Raw genomic sequence first — 12,222 nt, forward strand, 5'->3', positions numbered from 1 at the left:
ACGTGCTGACACAAACGTGGTATACAGTCTAATATACCATGGCTATCAGCCAATCAGCATTCAGCATTCTAAGAACCTAGTTTAAAGGAGACCGTACACCACAGTTATGTCATCACAACATTTTACTGTTCTAAGGCATCTCCGGAGTATGTGGTGTATTGGCAATGTACCACTGTTAGGAGCTGTATCCAGGCGATCTGCAATTCCTTATACAACATTTTTATTAGGGGTTTCCTTATACCAAACCCCCCCATGACTTACTACTTAAAAATACAACTATTAAAACATTTAAAACTAGTCAAAAAGTGGTAGATCTGCCTAATAGAGTAGGCAGTTGCGACAGCAGTGTGGAATGTTTTCATGTTTTGGGTATAAATGTCTTAGAACTCCATTTCAGAGTAATAAATTATCCAAGGTATCTCAATGTTAATTCCATATATAGTAATTGGAAATGTGTACACATTTTTAATCCATAATTAAGGTAAACCACTAGAAATGCTAAGGATGTAATTACACATTCTGTTGGAAGAAATCAGAGGTAAAAGTACTTTTTAGGAATGACCAGGTGAGGTAAGTTACCAATTAAAACACAAATTAACTCCCTTGACATGGTCGTTTATATCTATATTTGCAACTTCCCTCACCTGAGGAACACAGCCTAGTAATTTTACTTGGTACGTTTTACATAAACACTCGCACACACACACACGTACACACGCACACACGTGTACACACACCAACAACAGACACTTAATAAGAGCCATCTTGTTATCATTTGCCTCTAGTATTCATTCATTCATTAGTTGGATCCTAAACAGAGCCCAATGGACAGTAGTCAGCTCAGAGTTCTTCCATTATATAGACCAAACCCCAGCTACTAACAGAGATACATACACAGGGGACAAGGGGTGAAGAAAGGAGAGAAATCCATGGGGAGCACGGATGGACAGTACACTTCATCCCCGTAGGTTCATTTGAGGGTTGTGAAGAAGCGGTAAGGCAAAAACTAGTTTGATGTTCTGTGTTTCTGGGATGGGGGATCGAGTAAATGGCTTGGACTTTTTTGACAGGAAAAGAGATCACAGACTGATGAAGGGTGATTTACTTCCAGGAATCTGCTTTGGCGTTGGACAGAATCATGGTGGTGTGTGTGAGACTATCGGGTTGAACGAACGCGGCCATAGGTGAATGAAAGGAAACAGAACACATGCGTCCCTTGACTGAAAGAGGAAGTTGTCTGAGGAAGACAGAAGAGGGGGAATAGCAGGAGATGGAAATACAGTTGAAACTGAGTGGTGAAAGAGACTTGGAGACAAGGAGACAGTGGGAAGGAGAGAGAACCAGACAAACAGGAACTAGGGCAAGGAGAGAAGTGAGAAGAGATGTGAGGAGAAAAGCAGGAGTTGTTAGTGAGGTCTAGAGAGGAGGTGTGATCCATCCATCTCACTGTTGATTATAACAAAAGGCTATGTGGATTTCTATTACATCTTGCTGCTGCCTGAGAGCTCTATGTGCTGTTTCCGCTGTCAGCCCCATTAACACACATGCACAAGCACACACATACACAAACACACTCACAAAAACACACATACACAAATGCATGTATTGGCGCACACTCGTTGGATTCTTTTTTTATTCTTTTTTATATTTTTATATCAACGTGTTATTTCTCATTTCTTAATGCTTATTTTCGCTCTCACACCTATATACAGTGCCTTGCAAAAGTACTCGGCCCCCTTGAACTTTTCAACCTTTTCCCACATTTCAGGCTTCAAACATAAAGATATAAAACTGTAATTTTTTGTGAAGAATCAACAACAAGTGGGACACAATAATGAAGTGGAACGAAATTTATTGGATATTTCAAACCTTTTTAACAAGTAAAAAACAGAAGAATTGGGCGTGCAAAATTATCTAATTTAGTAGCTATATTCTAATTACATGTTATCTATAATCTATATCAATTAGATACATATTATCTATCTCAAATCTTTTTCTTGAAAATATATCAAACTCAAAATGTTTTCTTTTAAAATATATTATCTATTTATATCTATTTTCCTTTTTAGGTAATGGGTCCCGCAGTCAGGAAGCCCTGGTAATTAAATGCAGCTCTCTAATAACAACCTGCAGGACCCATGCTACTCCAATACACCTTCTCTGTCGGAGGAACACTGCTTAATGGCATGACCCCAGTAATGCATCATCTCACAACCCTTCAGACAAGCTGTGATAATACAGGACCCCAAAACACTGTTCACAGAACTTCTGAGAAGAGATGTGTGTCACATCTAGACTTCAAACCCTAAGCGCAGCCCACACTTGCAAGACTTCAAACAAAAGCAGGCGGGAAACAAGACTTGGGGGCAAATTCACATCACATATCTAGCGCTCGAGACCCCCCTCGATACAGATCTGTGCCGGCCACATCTGGTCGTGTCGCTTAGGGAACTGGGAGCTTTATGGGAGTGAGGGGGAGTGAGAACAAACCTGCCTGCTTGTGTTTGATCATGGCTGGCTGGGATGCCTTCTGCTCCCTGCAGGGATAACCACGCCACAGCAATAGATTGAATCCCAGTAGATCAGTCCCAGATACTGTAGATATCACTCACATGTTGACATGTCCATCACTCAAGCCTGTGACTGTAGCCTAAAATGTGACTTTTTTAGTTTACAATACATATTACAATTATACATATTACCCTGGTTTTAACCACACTGTGTTGCTATTGTCCCTATCGCAATACATTTTTGAATATCGTTTCATGAAAAAATCTCTAATGTTTATATGGTTCTCTTTTATATAGACATTTAAAAATGTGGACAACAAATGACTTTTCCACATTTTTGTTGTGTTACAGCTTGAAATGTAATTTAGATTTGAGTTTTTGCCACTGATCAAATAAAGGTTTATAATGTAATTGAAATATAGAACTGCAAATATTTCTAAGTAAGTATAACACAGAAAACTACTGATTGCATAAGTATTCACAACTTTTTCAATGACAAACCTGAATGAGCTTTGATGCAACCAATTACAATGGTCTCTGGGAGGTCCCACAGTACAATTCACAACAAAAACGACATAATCAAGATAAAGGAACATTCAAAGCAAATCTGGAAGAAGGTTCTTCAGATGCACCAATCAGAGTAAGATATGAGAACATTTCCAAGGCATTGAATATGTCCCGGAGCAGAGGGCACTAGACAGGGACACCACCAAGAGGCCTATGGCAACACTAAAGGAATGATAGTCTCCCATGGCTGAGTTGGCAGATACTGTGCATTCTGCAACAATAGCACGGGTGCTTCAAAGGAAAGTGTGGCAAAGGAAAGCCACCGTTAAAAAATAATTCACGTAAAATCTTGGTTAGAGTTTCCCAGAAGGAATGTGTTAGACTCTGAGATCAATTGTAAGATTATTCTATGGTCTGATGAGTCCAAAATAGAGCTTTTTGTCTCAACGCTAAGTGCTATGTTCGGCTCATGTCTAACACCAAGCATCATCCTGAGAACACCATCATTACCATGAAGCATGGTGGTGGAAGCGTCATGCTATGGGGAGGTTCCTCTTGAATCAAGGCCTGGATAACCTGTGAAGATAAATGGCAAAATGGATGAAGCAATGTACAGAGAAATCCTGGAAGAAAACCAACTGTCTGAAAGAGACCTGGGACTTAAGAGAAGATTCATAATCCAGCAGGAAATTGACCCCAACCATACAGCCAAAGCCACACCGAAGTTGCTTAAAAATAATGCCCTGGAGTGTCTTAGTCAAAGCCCGGGCCTCAATCAAATTGAGAATGTGTGGAAAGAGTTAAACTGCTGTTCACCTAACGTCCCCATCAAACTTGATAGAGCTTTGATGGGGACGTTTTGCAAAGACGTTTTGCAAAGAATGGGCAAACATACATTATTTTCTGTTTCATATTTGTAATTAGTTTAGAACAATTTGTAGACTTTATTTTTCACTTTTTTGTGTTGATCAGAGGCAAAACCCCCTAATTAAATTAGTCTTGACTTTGTGTTGTTAACAAAACATACTGTGGAGAAATCCAAGGGGGGTGAATACTTTGAGAGCCATTGTAGATAGTAATTGATGTAGACTGGAAGTAGTGGGAGAGGTTAAACATGTATGTGGAAGTTATTTGCATTGTAATATCTGGAAATTACCCTAATATATCTCCAGTATACTGGAATCATAGTGCTTTACAACATTTATGTACCATTTGGGGTGCAAAGAAAAGTGCATCATAAAATTTAGAATTTCTATTGGTCAGCAGAAAGTTGGAAAATCTATACCCTCTCTTTTCCATTGGCATAAAATGAACAATGACGGACGAGGGCAACCTAAATTTCCTGGGGAAATGCTACCCAAACATTTTACCCAGAAATTATATCCAGAGAAAAACAAGCAAAGTTGCATCTTTCTTTTTTAAATATCGTTTTTACAGCTTTTGTAAGGTGGTTGATCAAAAGTGAAAGTGGATGTAGCAATAGTGAAAGTGGATGTAGCAATAAGGGAAGAGCTAACTTAAATGCAAACTACTGTTGCTGTAATTTTCTAACTTCCACAAGGTTGGAGCAGGTAGGGTATCTTAAAAACACTTAACGTATCATGCCAAACAACTTATCCGCTATGCCATTTCATGCATGTATTATAAATGGCAAAAGCAGTTTTAAAATCTTTGAATTTGACTATTAACATTTATAGTTAGCCAGCTGTAATTATTTGGAAGTAAGCATGATGAATATCTATGAACAACAGATCAGATTTCTGAGTTCCCCGGTCCAGTAATCTAAACAACCTATAGTATGTGTATCATCTCCATGAAAGAAAGCATGGAGGCAGAACTTAACCAAAATCATCCCTATGAAAAATGTATTTGCTTTGTTGATACCTTTCAGATAGACCAAAAAAGTCTGCTATAATTCACTGCATGGTCAAATTGGCAGGCTTTATGTAAAGTATAAAAATCAAATGAAGTTGATTCTGGATGCTTATGTCATGTTTTAGCTTTCTCATTTCAATGCACTTCTATTAATCTGTTCAGTATTTGGGCTGAGCATTCGAAGTGTTTTCAGGGGCATGTACTGTATTTTAAGTGAGCGCTGGTTCCGATGCTGAGCCTCTTTGAGGATGGTGAGTCACGGGTACTGTCAGTTTCTTGGTTTCTCACTCCGTGGCCAGGAGGCAGGCGTCTCGTTGGCACAAGGCCTGTCCGTGTCAGGGACATCTGACAAGGGTCTGACAGGAAACAAGGGACACCGGAGCAGTGGACACTACCTCCCTCCCTCCCCAGCCACACATGGAATGTAGATAACCCAGGCAGGGAGTGGGTGGATGTGGCTCTCTCTTGAGTGGTTGCTAAAGTTAATTTAGCTTGTTGCTGTTCAATATAATGTCAAGGTCTACAGTACCGGCTACATTAATAGTGTGTCCACTTCACTTGATGCATACCTTTGCCTCTATGTTTTTACATACTATTTCTTTGACAAAACGATGAGGTCATTTACACTCTGACCCCTACACAAAACAATTGAAACCAAAATCAGCCATAGGGCCAAAAGACTCAAGAAAACTAACCTCTAGTGTTCTGTTAAGTCATGGTAATTCCCTCAGCGTTTCGGTTAGAACCAATGGAGCCAAACGTCACAACATTGAACGCCATCACACAACCAAGTGGCCTTTTAGAAAACTGGTTACTGAACTTCTCAGTCCAATGGGCCATGAACAAGGGCTGCTGTCTGAGTTTGACAGGTGACCGGCGGTCAGTCCCGCTTGGGACGCATGGGCAACACACTGGCAATTATGCGTGGAGCTCCATTTCTGACTGGAGGCTCTGGCCCTGAACACAAAGACCATTATCTCTCAGCTCCCTTTCCATACTCAGTACCTTCACCTACCCCATTAGACAGGCAAACTTTACAGAACACCATGACTCACACACAAACCTGATCACAAAAGAGATTAACCCGGAGAAAGGAGAGAGAGAGACAGAGAAGTCGGTGTGAAGAAATGACTCTGCAGGTGGAGTGAGAGTGAAATGTGAACAGTTTGGCCTTCCAGAACCTTCTCTCAATCCATTACACTGATCGGGTTTCCATTGTTTCTTGCATATTGGTCAACATTCTTAATAGGCTGTTCTGAAGGTCAAACTGTGGAGAGATGTAAGTAGGGACAACACAGATGATGGAGAAAGAAAGATGTTCAAGGGCCTCCATCAAGAAGAGCGCAGTCCTAAAGTGACATTTGAACTTTCTGGATTAGGGAATAAACTGTAGAAGGCCAAGACAGAAGTAATATGTCACTCTTGTTTAAATAAGTGTTGCCTTTTAGTAATTCAATAATTTTTCACCACTGAATTGATATGACTTTTGAGTGAATTACTGAAGAGAACATCATTTACTAGCATGTACATAATTAAAAAGCGGAAATTGCTGTTTGCGTGTGTTTGTGTGTATATATGTGTGTGTCTGTGTGTGTGTACGAGTCTTGCTTAGTTGACTTTATGTACAATTAAAAAGCTATAGATGAGGCTGCAATCTCTATCATATTATCCATCTCTGGTAGCCATTATACTGAAATCAACTTATATTCTCTCGGGCTCGACCCAGTCCAAACCACAACAAAAGGCTTGGTTACGCAGCGATGCTGTGATTCGGTTAGGCACACAACCACATTTGAAACCATCTGTCACACTCTTTTGTTTCTCCACTCCGTCTCCCCCCACAACCTTGCCATTGTAAGCCCCCAGAGGTCTCAGTTTCAGGGAACGGCATGCAATATAAAGGCCCTGGATGAATAGGTGACTCCGCCAAAACAATCTCAACAAGAGAGTAATTTAGTCTGAATTGAAATCACTAAGGAATTTGCAGAGGTATTCACTGGGGATTCACACATTAAAGCAGATGTTCAGCTCAGAATTGTGAACATCACATCCTCGAAGGCAACAATGACGACAGTCCGTCACATTAAAGAAGTGTTGTATTTTGTGTAAAGTGTTGAATTTAGCATAAAGTGTTGCGACAATGCTTTGAGATAATGTCTTTGAAATCAACTACCTACACACATGACCCCACAATGACAAAGTGAAGAACAGTTTTTTGAAATGTGTGCCAATTTACTAAAAAGAAAAAACTGAAATACGTAAGTATTCCGATTCTTTGCCATGACACTCCAAACTGAACTCAGATGCATCATCTGTCCTTTGATCATCCTTGAGATGTCTCTAGAACCAGGAGTGGCAATTTCAACTGAATGGGCATCAAAAGGCACACATCTGTCTATATGAGGTCCCACACTTTACAGTGCATGTCAGAATAAAACAAAGTCTTGAAGGCCAAAGAAATCTCAATAGACCTCAGAGGTAGAATTGTGTTGAGACATAGAACTGTTGAAGGTTATATAAAAAAACGCTGTAACATTGAAAGTTCCCAGGAACACAGTTGACCCATGGAGAAATGCAAGTTGAGGGGGTATTGTCATGGTGATACAGGAAAGGGCCTTCCCCAAACAAAGTTTGAAGCACAGAATCTTCTAGAATACTGTAATTGTATGCCGTAGCGTTAAGATTTCCCTTCACTGGAACTTAGGAGACTAACCCGAACCATGAAAAACTGTTGCACACCTTTATTGCTCCACAGTTGGTGTTATGCATCTGGGCAGGCAGTGTTGGCATCCGGTCATCCGTGTGACCAGATGGTGATGTACGTAGGAAAGGTGGCATCCTATGACAGTGCCACTTTGAAAGTCACTAAGGTCTTCAGTACGAGCCATTCTATTTCCAATGTTGGTCTATGAGGTTGAATGACGCTGTGCTTGATTTTATTCACCTGTCAGCAACGTATGTGGCTAAAATAGCCTAATCTGAAGGGGTGACCACATACTTCTGGCCATGTAACAGCAGACTTCCAATTTGGCTATAACCTTTGTGCCAACCAGAGAACTCAAAAAACAGCCAGAAACATGTGAACATAGATTATTCTCACTACTAAACGAGGGACCTGGTGTATTGTAATGCGACCATACAATTATATATTTAAGAATACCAAATAGCATTATACTATACATCACATGAACAGAATTCGGCAGCCAAGTCAGATGGGATGTAACTGATTGCTTCTAATACTGTGTCATTTGTCAGATCCAGTTGAAATCTTGTTCTGATTATCAGTTGATCTGGGACATTTATTCTAGTTAGAATAACTCTAGTTTTCCAATTTCACAATTTTGTTTGGATTTTAATCAACACCTTATGTGTATGTGTTAATTGTGAGGAGTGATTGAAGTGAGTACATGTAAAAGTACATATCTCGAGTTGACCACAAAATATTTTCCAGTACTAACAGAGTATTATACTTCGCTTTCCTTAATCCTAAAGAGATCTTTATTTCTTAGTAGTCGTCAAGTCAAAGTCAACTGATGTTTAGCTGAACATATCTCCACGTTGCTCCCAAGGCCAGAGTCCAATGCAAAATCCCACGGTTACTAACTTTTTTTGTCTGATCTTTTAAACCATTGTAAGCAGTATATCTTCTACACAGAAAAATCCGACTAGACAAAACAGTGTCCCTCCATGTAAACTATGACTGTGTTGTCATCCCAAGAGACAAACACACTGCTGCCAATTATGACAGACTTAGAATGGTTTCAATACATTACAACAGGTTTTTACTGAATGCAGCCTTCCCTGAAACAATAGTGGCGCCCTGGGACACGGCTTCATCTGAATATAATGAGAACAACTTTGTTAGTAGTGATAAAGTACAGACAACAGTGACTTGAGCCATTCACCACAGACTCACCATGATGACCAAGAACAAGTCACAGATCAGCCTAACTGTCTCTTCCTAAGTATAGAATGAGCCATGGACAAAAACATTTTGACTGTCTTTCCTACCCTGGAGCTGGTTATAAAGGACAACAGGGATTCTGCTTGGCATTTCATTTAAAACCTTTACTAACAAAACACACACTTTTTTGTGGGTTTGGTAACAATTCAGGGATTGGTAATGTGCATTCCCATTCAGAGTGTGTCATTTGAAACACGACTGGTTTTAAGACATCTTCCCGCTGATATTCATTTTCAGCTGTTACGATTTAATTCACCTGAGTTCCTCTGATGTTTACGGTTCTGAAGCAAGCCCAAACACGCACGCACACACACACACGCACACACAAACGGACTGCACCTGGTAACTGACTGTTTCTCTCACTACGAAGCTCAATGAGCCATTATGTGTTTTCTTCCCCCACCAGTGTCTGACATAAAGCAGGCTCACATCTTCCGGCGCAGTGTGGGGTTGAAGGAGTGCTTCCCTAGAAGGAGCTTGGAGCTCAGGCTGGTGTCCAGCTCATCAGTAGTTCTGTATCTCCCATCGATCACTGGGCCAGGCATAACTAGCCGCTCGTACTCCGGCCCACAAAGACACAATCAGAGAACGCTTAGCATAGCTCCCCTCGGACCGGCTTTTGATTGAGTAAACAACTAAAAGAGTTGCAGATAAAGGTGTGTGTGTGTGTGTGCACATAGACGTGTGCATGTCTGTGTTTCCGTGTGTGCATGTGCATGCGACGGAGAGGGAAGAGGGAATGTTTTTTTTAACGGTCAATTCATAAATCAATTCTAATGATGTTGGGGGTCCCTGCGGAGATTGGAGGGAAGGAGATGGTCAAACCTGAAAACAAAGACATTCATTTCAAAAGAGGAGATTTGAGGGAAGGAGGTGGTCAAAGCTGAAAACAAAGACATTCATTTCAAAAGAGGAGATTTGAGGGAAGGAGGTGGTCAAAGCTGAAAACAAAGACATTCATTTCAAAAGAGGAGATTGGAGGGAAGGAGGTGGTCAAACCTGAAAACAAAGACATTCATTTCAAAAGAGGAGACACCTGTAGTAGAAGACATACTGTAAGACCACAGGCTCCAAACCCTTTAGGCTAGCTCTACAACATGGCCTGGGCCTGGCCTCCTCAGTCACCTCTGCACAATGAAAGCCTGACTGAAGTCATCCTCGAATGTGAGGGACCACCAACGACGGCAATCTCCGTTTCCCATTACAGTAGTGTTGATCGGAAAATGAGAACTGAGAAAGACGAGACAAGAAGGGCACCATGCTCAGCTGTGAAACAAGATCTGGAAAGAGATGGAAACCCAGGCCGTGGTAGGTTTCTTCCAAAATGTGTCAGAGGGAGATGGGACATCAACACACCTGTATAACTTATTGTTTGCATGTGTATGTGGCCTGGAGGTGAGATATCTCCAGTATTTTAGCCCTCCCCAATAATCGACCTCTGCCGCCTGGTCATGACAGCGTGAAGAGAGAAAGGCTGGGGGCGAGTGTCTGTCATAGTGGGAACCCCTCAGGATTAAACCAAGGAGGAGATTGAATGGTCTTAACTGGGAGCCTCCGAATCCATCACACTCCTTACATTCCCGCTCACACACAAGGGCACAAACTCAGCCCAGACACACGTTGTCTTTCTGTGGAATCAATGCCTCCTCCCATTTTCCTGATTTTCACTAAGCCATGAATGACTACCAAATTCAAAACATTTAATCCTTTTGATTAGAAAAACTCACCTTTATAAGAAAGTGTTGGATTCATTGGAGTTTCATTACAGGGAAGTGGGAGAGATATTCCTGGAAATACTTTGAGTTAAAAAGATAAAAATACTAAATTCTACAAATAAGAATTTTTTCTTTGAGTTGATGTATGATGGTTCAATTGAATTCAATCTAAAATGTTTTCTATGGGCCAAGAGAAAATGTATTCTATTTGATTTCAGTTTTCTAACAGGCCTTAATCTAACTTTTGCCTCCACTAGCTACAGACGGAAGTCTTACAAATGAATGATATCACAATGCCAACTGACTAAAATGAGAAGATCTTGCTGACAGCACGCATTGTGCAAACAACAATTACCACCCCCCCCCACCCCCCAATTTAATCTAATGTGAAAGTCAGTCACAAAGTCCCAAAAATGCCCAGGCCTAAAATGAGCTTTGACTCACCTAGAGACAGGTACATTGACAGTAGTTTGGGGACCTATATCCTGAAGCTGAGACCGAGGAGGGAGTGGCACTGGGGATTCTGGGGAGACAGGTAGGGCTGAAGGGTTTGGAATGGTACCATGGGACCCCGGGGGTGCAGCGTGAACCGTCAGAGAGCTGGAACCTGGCTAGCCCAAGCCACTGACTGACCTGAACTGGCCTTGGCCAGAATGACTGGGGTTTGTTATCACGGTGGGACTTTTGGACCCTGACCCAGTCTGAAATGGATTTCCGGAGGCGCATCGCATCTGAGCCAGCTAGTGTCTAAACCCCAGGTTCAGTTTTCTTCAGCAGACGGCGCAGTGGAGCAGTAATGCGTCAGGAACTGGAGGTAGTATGACATCATACCCAGAGAGGATGCCACCTGGGAAGAAGAGGTGGACTCTGGGATGCGATGGATTGCCTCAGTGTTGGAAAGCAGCTGAGAAATGACATAAGAAAACACTTTTCTTCACTGAGGGGGATGTCATGTTTTGCCAGTGTGGCAAACACACTTTGAAGGCAACAATGTCATCAAGCTAGCACCCCGGGGGGCAGAGCTAAATCCCTGCCATGCACTTGTAGCGGAAAACCCCTTAGTGGGCAATGATAGCCGTGAGGTAATGGCGGCTGTGGTGTAGTGGCACCCATAGATATCCCCAGACGGATAAGGCACTGAGCTTCTCCATCGTGATATCGAATATTGTCCTATATGATGGCCAGGTACACAGGCCACCATTTTTCTTTTTTTACCAGCACCAGGTTTGAGATACAAATTGAGGTGATGATGGACTCAATGAGGCCCCCCCTCCAGCTGGCGCCGTAGCTCAGCATCGACTCCTGCGTGCAGGGCTGGCGGGACGTGGCGCAGGGGTTGAATGACAGGAGTCACAGAGGGTTCAGCTAGTGGATGGTGTGTAAGGGTGAGGCAGGCCGATCTGTTGAACCGTGCAGGGTGCTGTTACTGCCAGGAGGTGGCGACGGTGAGGATCTCTGAGCCCTGGGGTCTAACAGGGAAATGTAGTGGAGGCAGTGGAGGTAGCACCCATTGGCTGGTGGGAGAGTAATGTATCATATGTTTTAACAGGAAGAGACACAGGGAACGGACACAGAGGGTTTTATTTATAAAAACAGAACTGCTAGGGGAGGAGTTGAGGGAGAGATCAAAACGAATAATCAAACACCCTTT

Source organism: Esox lucius, chromosome 12 (genome assembly GCF_011004845.1).
Source record: "Esox lucius isolate fEsoLuc1 chromosome 12, fEsoLuc1.pri, whole genome shotgun sequence".
Lineage (NCBI taxonomy): Eukaryota > Metazoa > Chordata > Actinopteri > Esociformes > Esocidae > Esox > Esox lucius.